General features: G+C 37.2%; 2 long non-coding RNA genes across 3 annotated transcripts in view; both read right to left on the bottom strand.

Annotated features, from left to right (window-relative positions):
- Window positions 1–19,727, bottom strand: part of LOC125329349 — a 44,392-nt gene extending 24,665 nt beyond the window's left edge. Inside the window, exon 1 of the long non-coding RNA XR_007205133.1 lies at window positions 19,599–19,727. This is a non-coding gene — a long non-coding RNA (uncharacterized LOC125329349). The remainder of the gene's footprint in view (window positions 1–19,598) is intronic.
- A 196-nt stretch (window positions 19,728–19,923) lies between these two features.
- Window positions 19,924–24,014, bottom strand: part of LOC125329343 — a 38,286-nt gene continuing 34,195 nt past the window's right edge. The window contains exon 4 of one of the 2 annotated variants that reach the window (XR_007205131.1): window positions 19,924–21,474. This is a non-coding gene — a long non-coding RNA (uncharacterized LOC125329343). The remainder of the gene's footprint in view (window positions 21,475–24,014) is intronic. The other variant, XR_007205132.1, reaches the window with a different exon arrangement.

Raw genomic sequence — 24,014 nt, 5'->3', positions numbered from 1 at the left:
TGCCAAGTAAGGAACTAAATGATAAAGATTATTCGTGTCATTATATAAAAAATCATAATATAAAAATAATAAGATGAGTTGCTTCCACTTCGAGGTTTTGAGTACTGGATCTAAAGTTTCTTTACTGGACTGTTTAGAGAGACACCAGCACATAAATGTCTGCATTTATTAGTCTCACAGATTCCATGGAACATGGTGACATTTTTTTCTTCATCAGTCAAACCAAGGCTTCTTTGAGCCTAAAATCCATTTCAGAAAGTGTTATACATTCCATATTTTGTCTTGAATATTGGGCACACTGTGGATACTGGAAAGCTTTTAGCAGAGAAATTTTCCAGCTTTCTCAGTACTCTGTGAAGTTTTCCTTTCTCACGCAAGCTAGCTGAAAACAGTGTAGAGGTTTTTGTAAACCAAGACTTTATCTAAAACCTGCAGTCTTGTTATGGTACTTGTGGGGTATGCCTAGCCCCCGCCCTGGAGGGACGTCTGCTGAGATAAGGAGAGTGCCTAAACCTCCCAGCAGAACTCCCCTGGAAAAGGAGCTACTCTTCAGTTATGGTGAGAAACCCAGAATCCTCTGGGAGACCCTATGCAGATCCTTTGTAACCCATTGGCCCTTACCTTCTGATACCCACCCCCTGTATGCCTATAAAGCTAGCCCTCTGCCCTGCGAGGGCAGAGAGATGTTCATCCCTGGCTCCCCTTTGCCGGAGTACGGATAATAAAGTTACCTCATGTGGAACAGCTACTTGAGCCTCTCATCTCTCTCTCTCCCTGGTCTGGCCTGGAGGCTGCCCTGCAGAGCTAAGCTGAAATCATGAGCTGACACACCGGGCTTCAGGAAGATGATCTCTTTTGGGACCATCTCTCTGGACTGGTCACAGCTTCCTTGGTCAGAGCTGCTGACCCCTCACCAGCTGTCATAGGTACTGACTGAAGAAAATATTTTGAAATGGGTGTTGTGAGAATTAGCCAGTTACTCTAAGAGGTGGATGGTCAAGTGACCAATAGCCTTAGCCATTCTTGCGAACCAAGTTATATAAATGAGTCTGTAATTAATTAAATAATCCCATTTTCTTCCTGGACTTGAATTCTGTGTCATTCTTCTCGCCGTCCCCGGTACAACAGCGACAGGCACACTACTCTTGAGTAATATTAAATCTGAAAAATGTGAGTTGTCCACTGAAATCACAACTAGAATAATTAATCTAAAGTAATGCAATGGCCAAGGTATGTTCAGGAGAAAATACTGAAATAATCAATCATGTACCTTACATTGTTCTGCTTCTTCCCAAGCAGCGTACCCTGTGCAGTCATTCAAGAAAATGCAACCTCACAATATCCCCCCAAGGCATAGATGTATTTACTCTGCTATTTAATAATTTGAAAAACTGTGGCTAACAAAGCTTTTTTTTTGCCCAGGTTCATTAAGTGTACCACATCTCTAAGACCAGACCTGGATGTGCTTTTAGTTGAAGTGCTGTATTTTAAATATTGAACAATACTACATTCCTGACTGAATCTGTGAAATGCTACAACTATGTAAAAAATTGGTTTGCATACAGAATATATATTTTGCACATGAATTTGTATGTTTAATGAAATAATTTGTGCATATGTTGAAGTCACAACTTAGGTAACTATTTTAGTCAAAGAAAATTTTTTTTGCGAAGCAATTTGCATGCACAGATGGAAAGAATGGAAAACAGCTCCAACTCATGTCTGTGATAGCAAGGTATACTTTATTTCTCCGTACTGTGACTGGATGCACTTTATGTTACCTCTCAAGGACCTGAGAATTGTGTTTCTTTGCCAAATTGAACAAATCTTTTTGATGTTTTTGAAAGATATATTCACTCATAAACTAGCTTGTGTGCCGCACAGACAGAAGTTAAGGTGCTCCCAATCAAGAGCTTGCTTCTTCCTAATCAATTTAATGTAATTAAAGACTAACCCAGACTTTCTTTCACATTATCATCTTTAATTTTGTGCGGCTCTTTGATATCTAAAAGCTGCTGAACCCAGAAATCAGAGACAACTATTTCAAACATATTGTTGTTGCTTATTTTGCTGCAGGCCTAGCAAGATGTCATGTGCTGTTTAATGATACCTAGAAATATGTTGAAATATTTTTCCCCCTGATCAAAAAGAGGCAAGTTCCTCTTTTGCAGCCATGGATTGCTGTCCCTGTAGATGTTAATTAGTAAAACTTCTGAGCTCTGTAGCCTAAACTGACTTAAATCTTTGCTCCATTTATGGTAGCATAAGAGTGAAAGTGGTTTTTTTATCCTTGCCAGGATGATTGAATTAAATTAACATGCTCCCTGTTTGATGTCTTTTTTTAATAACTCTTAAAATTCCTTTCAAAGATTTTCCAGTAGGGCAGGTGTCACTGAAAATTGTGAACCGGGGGAAAACCTGAAAACAAATAAAACAAAGTAAACAAAACAAACAAACAAACAACAAAAAATTAAAAGCTAAAAAAACCCGAAGAACCATACCAAATGTTGCTTACAGGGGAACAATAAAGAAAAAAAACCAAAAAGAATAACAAATAGAATACAATAACTCAAGGAATTGTCAGAGAAGTACTTGAAGCATAGAAGATAATTGTAGTTACAAAATAAATAGTTCCCTCTCATAATTGTTATTCTCTACACAGTAGCTGGACAAGAAAACTATTTAATAAGAGTAATTCTGCAGTCTTTTGATGATATGGGTATTATTTAAGTGGCACATTGCTCTAAGAAAGCAGTTTTTTCATTTACATGAGAGGGCAGGGTAAACTTGAATGCCGGTAAAATAATACTGTCTTGGTTTGAAAGACAGGTGTCTGCTAAGGAAGGCAGAAGCCTCCCTTGGAATGGCAGATGCAACCCCCCTTCCCTCCCAGTTATTATAATTTCGAAATCAAGGGCTTTTAGGCAAAGATGTGGGAAATAGGAATAACAGTTCTTTACTATTATATATCTATATGTGTATAACCAGTCGAACAAACAGCAATAACTATGGCAGTGACAGCAAACAATCACAAACCCAGTCCCAGCCTTCTCGGCTGTCGGGCCCTTTCCCCTCGGGAGCAGTTCCGCTCGCAGCCGGCAGGGGCGCTGGCGGCTCCCGGTGAGCAGGGCAGGTGCGATGGTTCCCCCGCGGCTGCAGGGGGCGCTCCGGAGCGAGCTCGGGGAGCGCGCGGCACCGGTGCCCTGGGATCCCGGGAAGGGATGGAAAAAAGGCTTCACAAACTCCCGGGCAGCCGATCCCGGTGTCCGACCGGACCCTCGGGAACAGCAGGCTGGAACGGCAGGGACGAGCACAAGTCCTGGATGGCAGACGAGGTGTATCCAAATGGAGAAATGCCCCCCCGGAGGTCTGGGCAGGCAGGGCGAGCACGGCTACAACGTAGCAAAGGCTCGAAGCAGCAGCGGGGCAGGGCGGCCACGGCCTGGCTCCGAGCAGGGCAGGGGAAGGCAGGCTTGGGACCTCGGAGCTTCTCCAGTAGTGAGAAAAAGCAGCCGAAGAAGCAGACTCCTCTCTCTTGAACGCAGAGACCAACTGCCCCCGCACCCAGGTGAAAACAAAAGAGTAGCTAGGTGCACCCCACCCCCAGTAGATAGCTTTTTGTTTTCCTTAAATATCCAGCAATTTGTCGTCTTAGCAACAGTATGGGGGGAAAATTCCTTTAACAGAAAAAAAACCCCTAGGAGAACTCTTAAAACCCCAACAAATACTGACAATTAAGCTTTAGTCATGTTTTAGTGTATTAAAAAAGAAAAAAAAGGAGAAAGGGGGATGAAGACCCTGTCTCTCAAATCTAACCCAGGACTTAAATCAGACATAGAAACAATATCAAATTGTTTGTCTGAGTGCTAGAACTGCTGATGCTTTGTGCTCTTTGCCTATAGTTAGGTGTTTTTCTGGAGTTTTCATCCCCAAATACAAGTTAGAGTACAAAGACGATGCTCACAGAAAGCAACCCTTGAGTTCATCCTAAATGTCATTCTCTACTTATTTGGATAGTATGTCTAGTAATAAATATATGTTGAGAGAAAATATGAAATAAGTTTGAATTCCCTCAGAGAGGTATACAGTTTATTGAATCACTGAAATTTCAGTAGATTCAAAACATACTGACCAGCTCCAAATGTGAATCAATCAAGCACCTTCTTGGTCTTAGCTTGCTTTTTTTTTTTTCATGGATGCTTCTAGCCATTCCATTTTTCTTGCCTCCAGCTGGTTTCACTGCACCCACCTCTTCTCCTCATCACAACATTCTCATTTTATCTTTCTTTTCTGCCTGCCATTTTTCTCTTCACACTTTCCATTTGTACATTACACATTACTTCCATCATTACTCCTTTCTCATTTTCCACAATGAACAAGATTTTTTTTTTTTTTTTTGTGCCAAACAAGGTATGGTGCTATAGCACCAGTGTAAAATGAACATGAAATGCTGCCTGTTAAGTTTAAGCAGTAAGTAAATTTCAAGAAGACATCCTGTTTAAAATCTTTAGGACAGTGGAAGAGCAGAGGAGAACTGCAAAACGCATAAAGGTTTGTCATAATGTGAAAATAAACATTTCACCTTATGTCTTGGGGGGAGCCCCGCTGGAATTCGTTTGGCGCTGTGTTCAAAACACAGATACGCTCGCTGGCTTCTCCTCCCCGGCTGCTCCGCTTCTGCAGCAGGGAAGAGAGTTACATTCTTTTTGCTTTGTAGCTAGTTTCTTGTTCATTAGCTAAAGTACAGAGCCCTGGGACTTCGGCTTCTTCTTCTTCTCTTCCAGAACTGTTCAGAACACCAGAACATCAGAACTTGCCTGGAAGGTCTTTCCACCGAGGCCCAGAGGGGCCCACGCCGAACCCCAGCTCCGGAGGGGAGAAAGCCACACTCACAAAGGACTCTGAAATCTACCCAGGTTCTCTCCACAGCGAGAGGTTTTATTATTTAGCATTATTCTTTTTTTGCCCCGTGCCTTCATGCACTATACTTGTTAAATAAATAGGTTTTTTTTCCTTTTTCACTTTCCTCCAAGGAATTTCTTCCTGAACCTGGTGGGGGAGGGGCAGCTGTAACCTGCCTTCTATCAGAGGACGTTCTTTTCGGACGTTCCTCTGAATTTCTCTCACACCGGGACACCTTACAAATCGGCCCTCAATTAGTTTTCTTTTACTGACAGAAACCAGAAGGAAGAATGTTCTCATGTCTTCGAACTGTACTTTTCTTCCCCAGACTTTTTGCTGTATTTCACTTTGTACAGTTTTTCAGAAAATAAAGAAGAGGAGGATGGGGAATCCTTCTATATATAACTGATAAATCTTCAGCAGGTCATCTTCAAAAGTGCTGAAGCAAAATGAAGGCCATGTTTCTCTTCTTTATATTGATCTAGCTACACTAATGGACTGTTGTCTCTGTACTTTGTAGTTTCACAGGGTTTAGTTGAACTTGCTTTCTATCTACAGATAACTGCGGGTTGAGTAGCAAATGACAGTATTTTCCTCAACAATTTTCCATTTTCTGTAACAGGAGAATTTTTCCAAAGTAAATGCTTTCTCTATATTGATAATGATTTCTGGCTTTGCTTCATTTTTCAGGCTAGCAATCACCAAAAAAGAAAAGCACACTACCAACAGAAGACTACCAAATTCTTCTGTCACTGTGTGCGCATGATGGGTACTTGATTGATCTGATACATGATATTTTTTATAAGGGATTCATATACTCCTTTGAATTATACATATTTATTAATGGAAATAAAAATAATTTTATACTTACTACTAACAGAGATTGGCTCTTTTTAAGAAGCCCTTCACTGGTGTCATTTTGTGCACACTTTAATTCAATTATTAACCTACAGAGAATGTATAAAAGGCCAGCTAGTACAACCAGTGAAGTGATAGATTTTTTAATTAATAGACACTCAAACAGCCACTTCCTGGGTTTTGTTTCCCATGGAATTATATGCATGCAAATGTTACATTTAATTGCCTGGAGTGAAAGCACAAACCTCTTTTCTTAATTTTAATTAGGAAATATTTCCCCTTTTAGGTTGCCCTGTGAATACTTCATGGAAGATAATCAAAAATGAAATATCATTTGTTCTGTGATTTCTTTAAAAGGGCTTCCTTGATTACAAATAAACATTTATACCACATTAAGTCCAAGAAATTCCATGGGGGTTTGAGGACGATATTGCACTGGATTCTGTGCAAATGGCGATGAAAACACCTGAGAAACAACTTACTGGAACAGAAGACAGAATTTAAAAATAATATATGAGTTTATATTTCATGGAAAACAAACATAAAAATGTTACAAATGTGACAGGGAATTTGCCTTCATATGTAGAATTATTTTCTTGGGAAAAATGCATTGATCTCCTCACTCATCTCTAATTATTAAGTCGGTTTTACAGTATTTCTCTTCTATGCTGTATTATTACAAGTTCTGTATGGTCACTTTATGTTAATAGCAATTTTTTTTTTACAATTATGTGTTTCTTCTTTATTTCCTTGGAAGTGCTATTAGAAGAAAGCAACTGTGATTACACATACAAAAAGTTGCCTGAGTCATTGTTTCTTGAAAAAGAAAAAATTGTTTTGTGTTGCTTGTCATAACCTGCTATGAATCTTGAGGTTTGGAGAAGCACTTTTTACCAGATACCTTTGTTGTAGTGTATAAACCTGCAATTCTAAAAAAAAAATTAAGCGCACTTCCAGCTTTGAAATTAAAGTATGTCTCCTTTCTGGTGAGCAGTATGTGGGAAAGGATCACCTTGTCTCACTTTATATTATTGATTATGCACTGCTTGCTCATCTTTTGAAGTCAGGTTTGAAATAGAGCTTTAAAAATTCAATGGTAACAATATTTCCTTGAGATGAAATTACAGATGAAGACTTTTTCATGTATTTCCTTGCTACTGAACTCCTATTGTTTTGAGTTTCCTTTAGAAAATTACCTTCTCCCTCTTCAAGAAGCTGTATATATAATTGATCATTACATATATGAGGTACTTGCATTTTGTATAATGTAAAAATGATAAATGTATAAACACTATATTAAGAGTCTTGAAATTCATGTGAAACAGAAGAGATAAGGAGGGACACAGATCCACACCAAGAGTTAGCAAGTGACATGCAAGAGGCTCATATTACTTTAACAGTGTTATACTTAGAGATATGTTTTCAGGATAGAAATATAAATAAGCTTCTTAAATGACAGCAGAAATGATTTGAATAAAAAAGTTTGTTGAGTGTAGGCTTTCTCAACTACCTCATGACAAGGCTCAAAAAAGACACTTTAAATATATTTCGCAATTCAGCTTTGTAAAATAATAGTAGTAGTAGCAGTAGTAGTAGTAGTAGTAATAATAATAATAATAATAATAATAATATGTAGGTTTAAAATCATCATCATATCTTACACAGGCAATGTTGGCTAAGACAGACAGGTGTAATTATGCATTCTAGAACAGCTGCTTGTGACAGACAGTTTGCTTGCAACCCTGCTAAGAGAAAATTACAATTATCATGCATTTGATCCAAAGGGCTTGTGCTGTTGTTGTGAGGCTTCACAATACAAAAGGGCACTGATTTTATAAAGTGTGCTAGAGGAAGAGCTAAAGCCACCACATGGCATCCAGCAAGAGGCAGATTTATTAACCTCACACATGTCTCCTGAAGAGACCTTCTGAATGAAAAAGCCAGTTCTCACTGCTTGGGTCAGATCCAGTGTTCTCCTGGGTAAGGGCATTAGCAGATAGAAGGCAGCCAGTTTTAGAGTTCCCTCCAGGTAGCTTTTGATCTTGTCAGAAGACAGGACCAGTGCTCTTCTGCCAACAGCATCAGGAATTTTTTTTTTTTTTTTTTTAATCAGGAGGACCCACTGACTATACCTGTCAGAGTGAACCAACTCATACAATTGGTTCCCCATTCCTCTTGGCCCCTCAAGGGATGTTGCTTGTTTATGGGTGCCCTGGTAGCTTTTGTAGGCACCAAAATAATGGTGACATTAAATGGTACCCAAAGCAACCCAGATATCCTTTGACATTTACATCTGTCAGAAAGAAAAGAACAATAGTCTACATCAAACAGACCTCTTCTCACTCCCTCTGGAGCAATAAATAAGGAAAGGGCTATGGCTTGCACTGCACCTAAAGGTCAGCACTACATCTGATTATTGGTGGGAGAATTCAGTAAAATTCCTCACACAGGACACTTGGCTACTGCTCACAATATCTTAGATCCTAGGGGTTTTCATGACAAGTGCATCTTTGGCACTGCTCTCATGGTACAATTAGAGAGACTGGCAGTCTGGGAATTTCTCAGTCCAAACCAGTCCAGAAAGAACAGAGTTCTCACTCCTCAGAAGCAAAAGGGTACCTATTGAACAGTTAGACCAAAGCACTTCAAACATCTATTATTCCTGTGTAAAGAGGTAATAGCTCTGTGAATCAATGATAACCCTTAAATACTGTTGAAGAGTAGCCTTTGGTAAAGGACTTTGTCACCATGCTAAGTGTAATTACCAATGCTGTATGTATGTATGTATGTGTTGCAGCTGCTGACACAGATTAAAAAAAAAAAAATTTAAAAAAAAGCTAAGATATATACCTCTATCACTATCAAGCTACTTGGTCTTTAAGAAGCAGAATCACTTCAGAACTCTGAAGTCAAGAGTTAAGGCATGTTAAAAATATCCCTGCCAAGCACACCTGATCATTTGAGTAATACACTCATAACATCCCTGCCATGATCAGGTTCCATTTCTTTCAAGCTGCTGTCATCTATCTCCTTCTCTTGACTTTTTCAGATGGAATGGAGTGGACAGGAGCAGTCCTCTCCTCTTAGTAGAAAAAAGTTGCCTTCTTTAGTCATCACCACTTGCACTCCTGCTTCCCTGTTCAGGAGCTGAGCAGTGATCAGAGTGGACAGAAACGCAGGATGGGGACGGTAGAGAGGCATCTGCATCCAGAAGTTCCAAGGCAATTACCTCCAGATCTACTAGGCTTCTGGAGGGTGCATGTTGCCCTATATTTGTAATGTCCTCATTAAACCAGGTTTATTTACATGAGTTCATCTTCCATGGATACAGGAAAACCGTTAAGACAAGGCAAACACAGCAACCCCAAGTTTCTGTGACAGAACCAAGACATGCAATGAATGACACATCAACCATGACACCATTTTTTCTTGCATGTAGCCTGCAAAATATGACTTACTTCAGCTGCTCTGATCAATTCTTTGCCTTTTAGATCTTATTACTTCTTGTCAGGGGTCAGTTCGAGCTGACAACTCTCTTGTACGTCCACACCCTTTCCCTCCCTGCTCCACTCCTATCCCTTACCTTCATTTCTCTTTCCCTCTACTCCCTTTCCTTGCTGGCACAGTCCCACTGGGCCCCAGCAAGCAAAGCTTGGCCAAGGGAGGCTGCAGACTGGCCATTTCCAGGTGAGGTGACCCAGCAGGTGCCAGGCAGGTCGGGCACTCAGTGTAGCAGGTCAGGGCAGTGAGGCTGGTGGCCAGAGTGGGATCGGGGCTGTGAGGCGCTTCCTGAGGATGGCAGGAGGCTCTTCTCACCTCTTGCTTGCAGAGCATTACTCTACAAGCTTCACAGCACTTCAGGTGCTGTCATTCTGACGATGGATGTCAAATGAGGTTTCTACTGTTACCTCAAAAGAACTGCAGAATCTTGTGAATCCTCTCATCCATTTTGGTTCTGTGCTGAAAGATGCAAGGCAGGAAAACTACCCCTCTCTGATACTTCATTGAAATATATAATACTACTGCTGACAACTGCCTTCAGGAGTCAGCAGTCCCTGAAACAGGAGATCTCTCGACAAACTTCTTCAGAACCATTATGTTTTTGTAGGCTTAATTTGTTGATACTCAATCTTTTTTAGAGAAATACTTGGACTTCTGTAAATAAATTTACATAAAGACAAGTGCATAGCATTATATTTTAGAAGCAGAAAGAAGTGCAAAAGCCTTTTCTAGGAGAACGCTTTTATTTCTCAGTGTTTCTCCAGAGGGAGAAGAAAAAATATTGCCTGTATTCTTCTGTTTAAGGGTGGGGAAGTTTAAAGAAAATTTTGGAAAAGAAAAGCTAATTTATTGCCTGAAAACCACAATTCTCTTTTAAAAGTTTCTCTGTAGATCTGTATCATCAATCAGTGCTACATGGCTTCATTCTGTAAGGCAACTGTTCTGAATTATTTTTTGGGGCAAGGGGCATTAGGACAACCTGATGTCTTGAGGACAGAGGGCCAAGTACTTCTCTCTTATGCTGCTGAATTTACTATACACGTATACAGTAACTCACTTAAGGGGCACAACACTGACAGATAGTTCTGGTCAACATGAGGGGGGAAAATACAGCTGCTGTGACTTTCTGTCTGATTTTCATTTCAAGCTGCCAAGGATGCTAGCTATTTTCTCACTTTTTTCTTCATCTGTCAGAGCTGCATGTACTCTCATGCTCTCTATACCTCTCTTCATGTGTTTCTTTTTTACCAGCTTTGGGAGACAGTCTAGTTTACAGCCTTACCATATGTGTTAGAAGATTAAATAAATGAGCTACACTTTATGCTGGATCTATTTTATCTATTTTCTCATCAATCTGCTGCTCCTTACCTAAAAGCATCCCCTATACTTTAACAAAACTGGAGACATTTATGATATGTTTCAGCGTGAGCCACCCTATTTATATTTAGAATGTCTTCACTATGATTAGTCACACAGTCTGGACATCTATGCAGAAAATGGTAGGAGTAAAATACACACCCCACACTTTTAACATCAGTGTACAATCTTTATGGCTCTATGCAAGTGTGGCTGTGAAATGTAGATCACTCTCAAACTAGTGTGTCATTTAGATATTTCATTAATCTTACTTAAATAGCTATTAAAACCCTTCACATGCTTTCTGAATTCTCTGAGATGTATCTACAGTTTTCATTAGATAGTTACAGTATATCCAATAAACAATATCATGTAAATTCAAGGAAATGTCACTCCTTATTAAAAAATAACATAACAAAGAACCTTAAGCGAATTACAGGAAGAGACATCCCAAGATTCTGTCAATAGCTGAAAAGCTAGGGATGAGTCAGGAGTACTAATCAGTTTTGGTCACATACTCTGTGCCCTGTCAGACACCTGGACTCCCCCTTGTACATGAAGAAGAAGAACAAAAGTAGCAGTCCACAGTGATGGAAGTACACTGCCGTTTCAGTGTTCTTGTTAAAGCAGTATTACCTGCCTTAAGCATCCTGCTTTTTTGACTTATTAGCTCTACTTTAATAACAGATCATTAGTGAGATAAATGACTTAAATTTGTGCCTCATTTCTGGACTCTTGTCATCATCGCTGGGGGGGCTCCATTAGGGTCTTAGTGACAACAGAAAACTACTAGACAATAACTTGATTGCTACTAAGAAATTTGAGTACAAGCACTAAGCAGCCCAGCAAACATGCCACTATGAAGAATCTGTTCGACAGTGTCTCATGACAACAAGACCACCTGCTCTTATCAGATGGTTTTGGTTGGGAACTCATTTATTTTGAAGTCAAACCACTAAAGGTCTGTACAAGTTAGACTATCCAAAATATCTTATCAAAAACCAGAAGGTGCCATTCCAGACTCCTTTATCATGTGGAAAAATGTTCCTCGATCATTCTAATATTTATCAGTGAGCCTGAGAAGTTTATAGCTTTCTTCCATGGCTTTGTAAGGAATCATCGACCACCTACAATCTTGCATATTTGTTTATTGCCAACTACTTTTTCTGGCAGATAAATCTCTTTAGGAATACTTATATGCTGACACCTAGTGGCTTTAAATCAAATGTTGTTTGTAGATAGGCAGTGGTGTTTTACTTCAAATCCTGTCCACTTCTTGGAAGTAGTGGTTTGAATTCTAAGTATTTCTTTTTTCTTCCTTATTTCATTTTAGGCGAATGGACACCTGTTTGAGTCAGAATACTGAATTGATTTATGTGTTACATTACAGTTTATTGATATCAATTATGCCTACAATAAGGATAAAAATATTCAGATGCATTTTTTTAATCCAGAATTGGAAAATGTGCCTCAGCCTTTTTTTTCAGTCTATATTTTAGTGTAGCAGAAGAGTCCTATTCATTTGAGAGGAGCTGTTCAAATGAGCAGATGTAATATTTCCCCATGCAGTAATCAATAATGTGCAACCATAAAGAAGTAATATTGTTCCTGTCTAAGGGAGACCATTTCCTTCCACTTAAGGTGAAATAAAAAGAATCATTTGACTCAGTGAATGGGGAAATGTGTTGGCTTGACATATGTCCCCAGAAAAAAATATTAATTTGAGCCTGCTGAAGTTTAGAGCTTGGTTTTTGTTGTTTTTTTCCCTAATGTGTACCTCATTCTAAAAGCTAAAAGTATATAAGCTCCCTCAATTCTAAAGGTTTGCCATAGGTAATAAAGTGTGATGAAAACCAAAGCAAAAGAATGTTTTAAATATTTGCATGCAAGGTGACTCATAAGCAGTAGGGTCAAGCAGCTTATATTGTTTAGGGAGACTATTCTGGAAGTCCAACTGGTTTGTTATGCTGATCTTAGTGTTGGTTTACTGGCCAAAATAATTACTAGACAGATGGAAAAAAAGTACAATAAAACATAGTTATGAGCTAAGAACCACAATATCATTGAGAATTATCTAATATTTAAAGTGTTTTGCTAATATTGTCTTGTGCCACAGAGAGAAACAAGATAATGATAAAAATATTTGTAACTTTAGAAGTTTGTTTTCCTTAACTACCTCTTAAAATCCTACGTAGATTATTTAATATTTCATTAGATTTTTTTAGGGCAGTGTAAATATTCCTGTTTTCTGTTTGAATCTGTTTAAAGGAAGGTCAGCATTAATTATTTTATGATAATAATACTGATACAGTGTGTTCATTCTCTATGAGCACTTTTGAATACTTGATTAAGACTCAGAACAGGCAGCTGGTCTTCTAAAACTGACTTACCCTCACAGACACAAATTTTTTTCCCTGAATGCTGTAAACCTTTTATTTCAACTCTGTGTTAAGGTATTTCCAAAGCTTTAGTATCCAAATTAGTGTTTAAGTTTGGTTGGTTAGTTGGTTGTTTTCTTTGGACTTTTTTTGTTGTTTGGGGTTTTTTTCTTTAAGAAAATACATTGTCTCAAGTCTGATTGGCTGGAGCTGCTGAGAGATGAGTTTGTATTTCAGAAAAATGAAAGTTCTTACCTTCCCAAATTATGTCTTATATCCATGGTTTATTGTACTGATATTGAACAATATTATTTCAATTACCATTTTGCTTCTTTTTGACAGCACATCATGAAAGCAGATGAATGGGTAGTTCTTTATTTGCTCATCAGCGTCATGTTTGACCACAGAGGAAACACACACTTTTTACCCATGTTATTCCAGTGATGAGCTGGTATAAAGCAAACTCAAAAGAAGTTGTTAAAAAAAAAAAACCAACAACAACAAAAAAAAAAAAAAAAAAAAAACAAAAAAAAAAAAACAAAAAAAAAAAACAACCAAAGATTTCTTTTGGCTGTACAGGAAAAGAACCATTTTCTTGAACATAGAATCATGCAGTGATTTCGGTTGGAAGGGACCCTAAAGACCATTTAGCTCCAACCCCTCTGTCATGGGTAGGGACACCTTCTACTAGACCTTCCACTAGACATAACAAAATAAATAAATTCAGCTGGTATGCAAATACACAGGAAAAAAGGAAAAAAATGTTGCTCAGAGCCCCGTCCAACCTGGCCTTGAACACTTCCAGTGATGGGGCATCCACTACTTCTCTGGGCAACCTGTTCCAGTGCCTCACCACCCTCACTGTAAATAATTTCTTCCTAACACCTAATTTAAAACTCCCCTTTTCCTGTTTAAAGCCATTCCCCCTTATCCCATCACTGCATTTCCTTGTAAAAAGTCCCACTGTGGCAAAACAAAATTCCTTTCAAGGTTACACATTGCTGCTCTTCATAAAAATGACAGGCAATATTTTATATAGAATTAAAACCAATTGAAATACATAGTCGCTTTCTCTGACTTACTGCCACTCACCCATTTTTGAGCTGAAATTACTGTATGAGTCATGCCTTCTTTTCTATTTTTTAAGATACTTTTAAGTGTTTTGAAATCAAATAAGAACCATAATTTTTTAATAATCTCATTTTAAAATCAATATTGTTTTGCTTACACACTGAAGCCTCATAAGAGAAGCAAACAATATTCCTTAAGCATCTACTATATGACATTTCTTTTCATAAAAACTTCTTTGAAAAGATAGATTAGATTTTAAGTCTAAGTATAGGAGAAAACTGTGGATATTTTGTATATTTTGCTTTTTTCAATGAAAATAAAACCCTCTATATGCAAACATTTCACCTTGGTAATTTTAAATCTCAGTGGGATAAATGAAAATCAGAAAATACAGTAATCCACAATATACAGAAAATGTTTTTAAAATTCTCTCTTTTTTTTAAATTTTCTGGGGTGACCATCATGGTCTTCATCAGAAGAAAACAAAAAAATCAGGCACCTTTTCCTCCACAAATCTGGTGTTCATATAATATGCTTTTGTTCTAAGAAGGTAGAGTCTGTGATACTCATTCAAACATTAGCTAGAGGAACTATAATTTATAAGACAGACATTTCTTCCTTTTATACTTGTACCCAGTGTCCTCTTTTTTCTTGCCTTAATTTCTTACTATTATTGATTTGTCACTGCAGCTTTTGAACCTAATATTTATGGAAGCTTTTGTATGCCAGCTGTTATCCCCACCCTGCCCTAACTTTGCATGCAATTTGAACACCTCATTAAAATGGATTTGTATTTTTTACATCGAAAAAATATGTTAGTTTGATATTCCTGGAGCAGTTTTCTCTCCATCAGCACCTGCAAAACTTTTTCCTTTTGTGATCCAGTACAATCAATCCATTTTTCAATCAGCTAATGAATTTCTATTTGGTGTCTTTCATCATTGCTTTGCTCACCTCCTATGTCTAAAAGTCCATCCTTGGGAATTGTCTTTTCCATTTTAACTCAAAGAATGTTTTACTGTGATATATCAGTAAAATACTAAAGTTATATTTAAAATAATGGACCTGATTTTCCAATTCAAATTTAGTCAGAAGTTCTTAGGTAAAAAATTGTTTCCACAAGTTCAAAATTATAAGTATTCTGTATTCTTCATCATATTTTGAGTCTACACTTCAAATATTAAGTACCTGATTAAGTAAGTGGATGAGATCTCTAATTTACACTTTATCTTTTTCTTCTTTTTTCTTTTTAATTTTTGAACATCATATTTTCAGGTATGGGATGGATTGACTCAAGCCAGTGCCAATGGCTCTACTATCAGCACATTCCTCGAATGTTATTCAGAATTTTTTCCTAACTTCAGTGTTTCCATAATTTGGTTTTACTAAATCTGTCCTTCCCTAATGTGAAGGTGTGTTTCTGTGTGTATATATATAACTACATGAGATAAACAGGCCCTCTTGTTCTATACTGCCCGAGTTGTAGCTAGGGCAACCATTACCAAACCTTTCAAAGCCAAAAGAAATTGTTACCTTGGCAACAGGAGCCATGTAAAATCTCACAGAACAACTGTCTTTTCTGCTCAAATTTCATTCTTCTTGAGGCAGGAAAAAAGGTTTTCTATTTCACTATCTGACTCAAAATAGGTGAATTATGGTGGGGGAGTATAACTACATCTGAACACCCCTGGCAGAAAAAAAAGCCCTGGCAATCTCTCAAAGTATTTGACCCTTTTCTAGTTAATAGGGATTAGTATCCTACTAGCAGAGCGTATAATATCATCAGACCTCTTAATAAAATCTTTGGCAGTCAGTAACATTATTTAAGCTTGAAAAATCCATCTAGGTACAGTAGGAACTCACACAGTGTGAAACGACAATGCATTACTGACACTGAAGGTCCATTGTCACCCTTAGGCTTCCTCATCAGCGAAAATTCATAATTCATAAAGCATAGTAATATAAAGGGGCAATGTTTCTGAGTGCTTGAGAAAATGACTGTCAACTTCTAGTTTATAAATTCTTAAAATTATGCATTTTCTTGATTAGTTGGACTCTTTCAAAAACCAAGGGGTTTTTTTTTTTCCTTTTTTTTCCTTCCCTCTTTTTAAACTTCTATTAATCTACAATTGTGTTATGTCTAATAAAATTAAGGTTTACCATACAGTATTCATATGTACTATGCTGTCTCTGTGGTGCTATTTCTTGGCTCCTACTGTACTCCATCTTCTGTTTTTAATATTGTCCTCTGATGTAAAGTATTTCCATTAAAAAGTTTGGGGTTTCAAAGTAGTTCTATCAAGACAACAAAATGTATTGCTAAAAAAATTTCCAAGGAATTACCATTTCACATGTGAAGTAAATCTTACTTAAATATCTCAGTAAAGTTATTGATATATTTTTGTCAGAAACATCTTGCTTCAGCAAAGAAATATGTTTCCAACTTTTTATAGATGCTGGATAAAAGCCAGAATAATTAGGTTTTATGGATTTTTCTGCAGGCATCATCATTATTATTTATTATTTGTTCAGCCAAGTCCACCATTTTACCAAATGTATTTTATTTATTATTGTGAGAGAAAAGAATGAAATGTGTCATGCGCTTCATTCTAAGTCTGGAATATATAAGTTATTCCTTAAACAAATAAGGTGTTTTCTGACAAAATCACTATGTTTTGCTTATACTGACTTCAATTCAAATGGTTATGTCATAGATTTATAGACAAGCACCTTCTGTTCACAAGCAGGTAATTCTCGATAACCAATGATGTTGTGGAAGGCACTAATTTTTGTGTTAGCAAGCGTGTTATCCCTGTGGATAGTTTTGGAACTGTATGACTTGTTAACTGGGGAGGTCAGACCTTTGCTTTCGAACAGTTTGTGCCTTGGTCATAGGCTTGAACCCAAAGCCTATTAATTTCCTGTAAACTTGAATTACACCAAATCAGAGTTCTGGGCTTTGATATTATGTATAAAATTCATAAGATTTTACAGTAGAGTTATCAAATAATAGTTAAACTGGTGGGTCTCTATAGGTGAATAAAATCTGTTTAGAATTGGATTTTGAGCACTCCAGAATGAGAGCAGTCGAAACAACTTTTTGCTCATGACCATTATGATGACAGATTGTCTTTATTTCTACCTGATGTGTTAGAGAGGTACTTGCAAGCTGTAGCTGAACACTTTTTTATAGGGATGATATTTCAGCATTATCAGATGTCTTCTCCCCTAAAAATTTAGTAAAGCCTTATCCCTCTGTTGGCATGGATGTGTTACACAGCTTCGGGAAAATGTATCATAGACCTTGAACCTGAGAGAATTATTTCCATTAGAGATTAGTTGCTTTAAAGAGTTCATGTTATTACATAAATAACATTCAGTTAAACCATTTTAAATTTTTAAGACCATCATTAAGCTGTGAGATTCTTCATATTGCAACAGCCAAAATTTAAACTCTTTGATAAATATGCAGGTAGAAAAAATTTCAGTGAAATTATGGAGAAAACATCCATAAAGAAAATGTCAGTGAGTTTACTTTTGGAGCATTTCTAGGCTGAGCTCAGACAACTAATCCATTTGTCCATTTTTTGTTATTTTTTATATATCTGTCATCTTGTACTCCAAGGCTCAAGGCAATAAAATACAAATGTAGCAATCTTGTAGAAAGAGCAGTGACGTCCTTCCCTGGAACATAGTTCAGACTGGAATGTAACTATAAGGACCTGTCTGAATCTTTATGAAATGCATTCTTGAATTCCAGACATCTGATGGTCATGTCCCACATAGTGATTGTGAAGTAAGTGCTAGATTTGTCTTCTGAGATAAGTGAGCTTGTGAGGCTTTTTGCAGGTTTTCTTGGTTGTCAGTGGAGACAAATATGTCTTATAAAATCAGACTGTTAGATCTTGCAAAATGTTCAAAATTTACAACTTATTTTGGTGTTTAGTTTCAGATAACCAGAAGTAAGTATCAAAAAGAAGATGAGATATAAAAGTGAGTTAAATTGAAAATGGAGAACTTAAAAAAAAAAAATTTAACTTCTATGGAAAGGTTATTCAGAAGCTAACTAGTGCATAACTTTTATGAGAGCAAGTTAGTATTCATTTTAGATATTAGACTTATTAATTTTAGAATTAGACTTAGTCACCTAAGAATGTATATCTGTTTATTGAAGTATTCAATAGTACTCATGTAACAAAACAAAGCATACTAAACAAATGAATTGCAATGAGTCATTGCTGTGTTTCCCGGAGTCTTTTTCTAGTCTTGATTTTCTTCTCAAGAATCGTTCACATTTTGTGGAAAAGGGATGTAAAAATGCTCTTTCGAATTTCACTGGATCTTGATTCATGTATTCGTAATATAATTCTCTTTGTAGAATTAATAAATTGAACTTTTCAACGCTTTATTTTGTGGGATATCCTGAGTGACATATTTATTCTACTAAAATAATAAAAAATACTTAGCATATATATTGGGATAGCTTGGAAAGGAAGAGATGCATTCTATGTTGTATCCCATCATGAAACCAGGACAAGTTCAGGGCTCCTATCCCAGGAAACATTCCTGAGTCTCTCTTTATAGACATAACCAAGGAAATTTCTCAAGAAATGATTTAGAGTATCTAATTTGGTCCCTTGCTGTGAATTGCATTTTGTCAGACTCTATGTGTCTCTTCACCAAGTGCTTACAAAGGTTTAGTGACTATCCTGTTAATTTAGGTGTATGAGTTATTTTGCCTAAGGCTGAACGGGAAATATGGCGCTGGGAGCAAGGCTGACCACGTAGACCTAAAATAGTTTGCCTAGACATCGTTGTGCCCAGTATCCTGAAAATCTTTGTTGTTATGTGAACTAGAGTTTATCAGATAAACTTTTCACAGATCACCTGAACTTAGCTTGATTGGAGCATGTTAAAACATAGAAGGTTGCAACAGTTCACACACATGGCATCTGGGGCTTGGATGTATTTTTTATTTTTATTATTACTATTTTTATTACTACTACTACTGGTACTACTACTACTACATTGCAGTTCATCAATAAAAGTAAAGATAAAATAATGAAAATTATTGTCATTTGTGATTTTTGTAACATCTTTGCATAACTATAAACAGTTAACACATAAACTAAAACTTTGGCCAAGTTCAAAATTTTGAGTTACCAGAAATTAAAAATAATTGAGTGAATAAAAATCAGAATTTTGAATATTCTGCAAAAATACAAAAAGAGGTTCAAAACACAACCTCCTTTTAATTCTGTATCTTTCACAAATGATGCATTTCCTATGCTGTCTTATAAAATTTGCCATACCTTTTAGTGAACCTTGTTGTGATATTATTTGTGTTTATAAAGAATAAGACACTTGATGCTTTTGTTTCAAAGCAGATTTTTTCAGTCTGTTATGCTGACACCTTCAGCAGCACTTGACATAGGTTCCAAGAAAATACTTGGTGACAGGAAAGTCTGGCTCTGAGTATCAGAAACAGACACAACTGTGTTTTTAGTTACCAAAAAATGTAAAGGTTCTTACCTTGCAGTTTATGGTCTGCTGTCATGCAATAATTCCTTACTGACAGAAACACACTTCTCTGTAGATCCTTCTTCACTCTCTGCAGATGTCAGGTTCTTCGATCCTTCCTCACTCTCTGCAGATGTCAGGTTCTTCAATCCTTTCTTTTTTCCACTGTTTTCCTCCCTGCCTGCTTTTTTTTAGCACCTGACTGTAATCACAGATGTAAAACACTATGACTCATAATCTAATACATTCAAAACTGTCATTAGTGTGCCCAAGCATCCAGTTGCAGACTAAATTCTCTTTATTATCCATTTTATTTTTTCCACAATCAAGACTTTTTTATTTGCTATTCTAGAAATAACATTATTTAAAATCAATTAACATTTAATACTTTGATACAATGCATTATACAATGTGTATATGCACCAACATCAAAGTGATGCAAGGATGTTCTAGGAGGAATAGAATTGTCAAGCAATGCCAATAGAAAATAGTCACAATGCCAAAACTTTTCAGGTACCTAATATTCATAGGCACCTCTGTGATCAACTTTAAAATAAAACATCTCACAGGAAAAATAAGCAAACCCTTATTTCTTAAGAATCAGAGCACAACCACTGGCCTGTTACAACAAAAGATTGCATAGTTGAAATACTCCTTTTACAGATAATGTGATCAATGTTTCCCATGAAAGGTGCTTTAAGACATACAAATTAGGAGTCAGAGTGTATTGCGAAATGCTTTTTAACAGGAAGAGCTGCAAATAAAGAGCAGGTGGCTGACTGTATTATGTATGTTATCTATATAATGAGGTAGACATTTATATAATCATAGAATCACAGAAAAGTTTGGGTTGGAAGGGACCTTAAACATTATCTAGATCCAACCCTTCTGCCATGGGCAGGGACACTTTCCACTGCACCAGGTTGCTGTGAGCCCCATCAAACCTGGCCTTGAACATTTCCAAGGATGGGGCATCCACAACTTCTCTGGGGAACCTGTTCCAATGCATCGCCAGTCTCATAGTTAAGAATTTCTTTCTAATATCTAATCTAAAACTACTTTCAGTTTAAAGCCATTCCCCCTTGTCCTGTCACTACATGCCCTAGTGAAAAGTCCTTTTCCATCTTCCTTGTAGCCTCCTTTAGGTACTGGAAAGTTCTGGTAAGGTCTCTTCAGAGACTTCTCTTCCTCAGGCTGAACAACCCCAACTCTCTCAGCCTGTCTTCACAGGAGAGGTGCTCCATCCTTCTGATCATCTTAATGACCCTCCTCTGGACCCACTCCAATAGGTGCACATCCTTCTAGTGTTGGGGACCCCAGGGTTTGATTCAGTACCGCAGGCAGGGTCTCACAAAAGTGTAGTACAGCAGTAGAATCAGACCCTCTGGTCATTCTTCTTTTAATGCAGCCCAGGATACTGTTGGCTGTCCAGGATGCAAGTGTGCCCTGACAGGTCATGTCAGGCTTCTCGTCTACCAACACGCCCAAGTTCTTCTCCTCGGGGCTGCTCTCAATCCCTTCTCCATCCAGACTGAATTTGTGCTTGAGATTGCCCTGACCAGTGTGCAGGAGCTTGAACTTGGACTTGTTGAACTTCATGAGATTTGCACAGTCCCATCTCTCAAGCCTGTCAAGGTCTCTCTGGATGGCATCCTTTCCATCTGGCATGTCAACTGCGCCACACAGCTTGGTGTCATCAGCAAACTTGATTATTTAATTTTGATTATTGAATGCAATGGCTATCCTGGGACTAAGTAAGTATGGAGAAAATTGATGGGACAAAATCTCAGGTCAATATCCAAGAAGACAGAAGAATTATTCCTGAGCAGTGATCTCTCAGTTATGTAAAGGAAGACATCAAAAGGTGTACCTGTGCAGTTAGAATAACCTGTTTGTATCAGATGGATACAAATGATAAGCCACTCTATTCAGGAATGTGAGCAGGAGAAGTTTAAAAAAATATCCACTTAAAAATATACTGAAAATTTCTGGTAAGACTATTTAGAAACAACAAATGCAGGATTCAGAATCTACTATTCCTGAAAAATCAAAACAGTTTTGAATCTAGATCTTACATTTTTGTATTTCACACACATCTAAATATTCACTATTTCTTAAAAAAAAAAAAGTAAATTAATCTGATGTATGAGATTTTTTGTTCAAGCCCCGTTAATTATCTCTTGGCCTTAACTCTAATTGAAATAATGCTTCAGAGAAACATATCAAACATACCTCTTCTTACAGAAATTATATGAACTAAAACATCAAATACACTGTACATTTAAATCAGGTTTTCAAAATTAATGTTTCAAGTATCACAGTTTTTGGAAAGCCTTTTCTCAGTCAGTAATGTGCTTGAAAACTCTGAGGTAACATCCACCAAACTGAAATGTGAGGAGGCCAGGAGCAGGTGAATTGCAGAGCATCATTCTGTGATAAAGATCTCAAACCTCAGGAACTCCACTGGAGACACATCTGTTGTTTTTGTGAAATATGCATCATCATTAATATTTTCTTAAAGCTTCTGTATGAAACCCATCTCAAAAACAAGTTTACAGGAAGTCTTATGAACTGCATTTCAAATACAGAGGATGTGGAAAAGTGCCTTTTTTCCCCCCTTTCAAGTCCTTTTATAAAAATCCTGTAGCTTAACTCAAACTGAGGACTGACTTTATCATAAGTACATATTCCCACAATACCTTCCAGTGAATGGCCATTTTAATTAGCAGAAGGCAAAGCAACTCTGCCCTTTTGTTGCACTATAGGATAGGGTCGGCGTGGTTTTGAACTCTGCTTTTAGCTTGCTTGTCCCTTTCCAAGTGGCAGAACTGTAAAAGATGACGGAGTTTTCTTACACAGGGATTGCACTTCTTTGCACAGGTAAAATCTGCTGCTCATTGATCTGCGTTCCTTGGGACTTACAGCAACTGGGTCTCACATGTCCATAGCATCAGTGCAATTCCAGCCAGTTAAGACAAATGCATGTGATGTATTGTTACTATAAAAGCCCATATGTTGTTAAGAAAAAATGCAACTCTTAGCGCAAAGAAAGTTGTTAGCTGTTATTTGTCTGCTTTGAGAACTCTTTCCTATTCCTGAACTGTCTCTCAGAATATATAACAAAATGCACTGGTGCTGGTTACTTATAGCTTCTCAAAATTAATTACCCTACTGACAACGAGCTCATTTTTTGTTTACTGTGGAAATGAAACAATTCACCCACAAACATTTACCTCATAGAAAATACTTGCTGGGTTATGACTGTATCTTTGTCCTGGAATATTTCCACTTATTTCAGTGGAGTTACCCCAAGATTTTTCCCTATACATTCAATCCACCTGTCTGAAGTCTGTGTTGAATTTATAATCCTATTTATATTTTGAAAAAGTCTCAGAGCAACAAATACTGAAAGCCTGAGGTTTTGTGTCTGTATATGCCACAGAGTAAAAGAAGGAAATGTCATCTTTTAATTAGCAGGGAGTGTGGGGTTTTCTGGTTCTCGCCTTTTAATCTATATTATGATCAAAACATTTGCAAATCAACTGACTTGAAAACTGTGTTAGAGAGGTCCCCTCAAAATCCCAAATATTCTTTGCATTCATGTTTTTCTGAGAGAAAAATAAATCCAGAGATTCTATGCAAGGGTGTCTTCCTTGTAGCCTTCAGAAGACTCCTTTGCTCCTCTGGAAAACAACATATTCTGCAAGTCTTGGTTTCCACTTAAAACAATAGCTTTCCCTTTGAGGACTGAGGGGAAAAAAAAAAAAAAAATTAAATTTAGAAAATATACATTTCTGCATCTTGGCAAATTTAACCCAAATGTGATTTTAGGTCTGTTTATTATTATTTCCAACACACTTGTTTTTCTGTCTGAATACCAAAACCCAGCATAATTCAGAACTCTAATGTATTCTGAAGCATATGAGACAATTTTTCCAAATGCCAACAGCTTTCAATTCTGCAGCTCTCTATTTGTAAGATGAAGCACTTTTCTTTATTTTTCAAATGCATTCTCAGCACCTGTCCTTTCAGAAAGAACTAAAGTGCCACCAAGTTCACTATAAAACATTAAGGACCTACAAAAACTTGCATCAATTTTATTTCTTTTATAAAAGATGTCTTGCTTTTTGCATTGAGGTTTTATTTGCGTAGAGCTTTGTCTGAAACTGGCTCAGTTCCTACACCTAACCATTAAAATGGAAGTGTAAAGTCATGAAGCAGGAGGAGGGAGACTGAGACTATTTAGCTTGGAAAAGAGGAGGTTCAGGAGAATATCATTAATGTCTACAAGTACCTGAAGTGAGGGGGTGAAGAAAAGGGATCTGGTTCTTCTCAGTGGTGCCTAGCAGACCAGTGGCAATGAGCACAAACTGAAGTGCAGGAGGTTCCCTCTGAACAGCAGGAAACATTTTTTCACTGTGAGGATGA

This window comes from Corvus hawaiiensis, chromosome 1 (assembly GCF_020740725.1).
Source record: "Corvus hawaiiensis isolate bCorHaw1 chromosome 1, bCorHaw1.pri.cur, whole genome shotgun sequence".
NCBI lineage: Eukaryota > Metazoa > Chordata > Aves > Passeriformes > Corvidae > Corvus > Corvus hawaiiensis.
The sequence above is the reverse complement of the archived record's forward strand: the minus strand, read 5'-3'. Positions and strand labels throughout refer to the sequence as shown.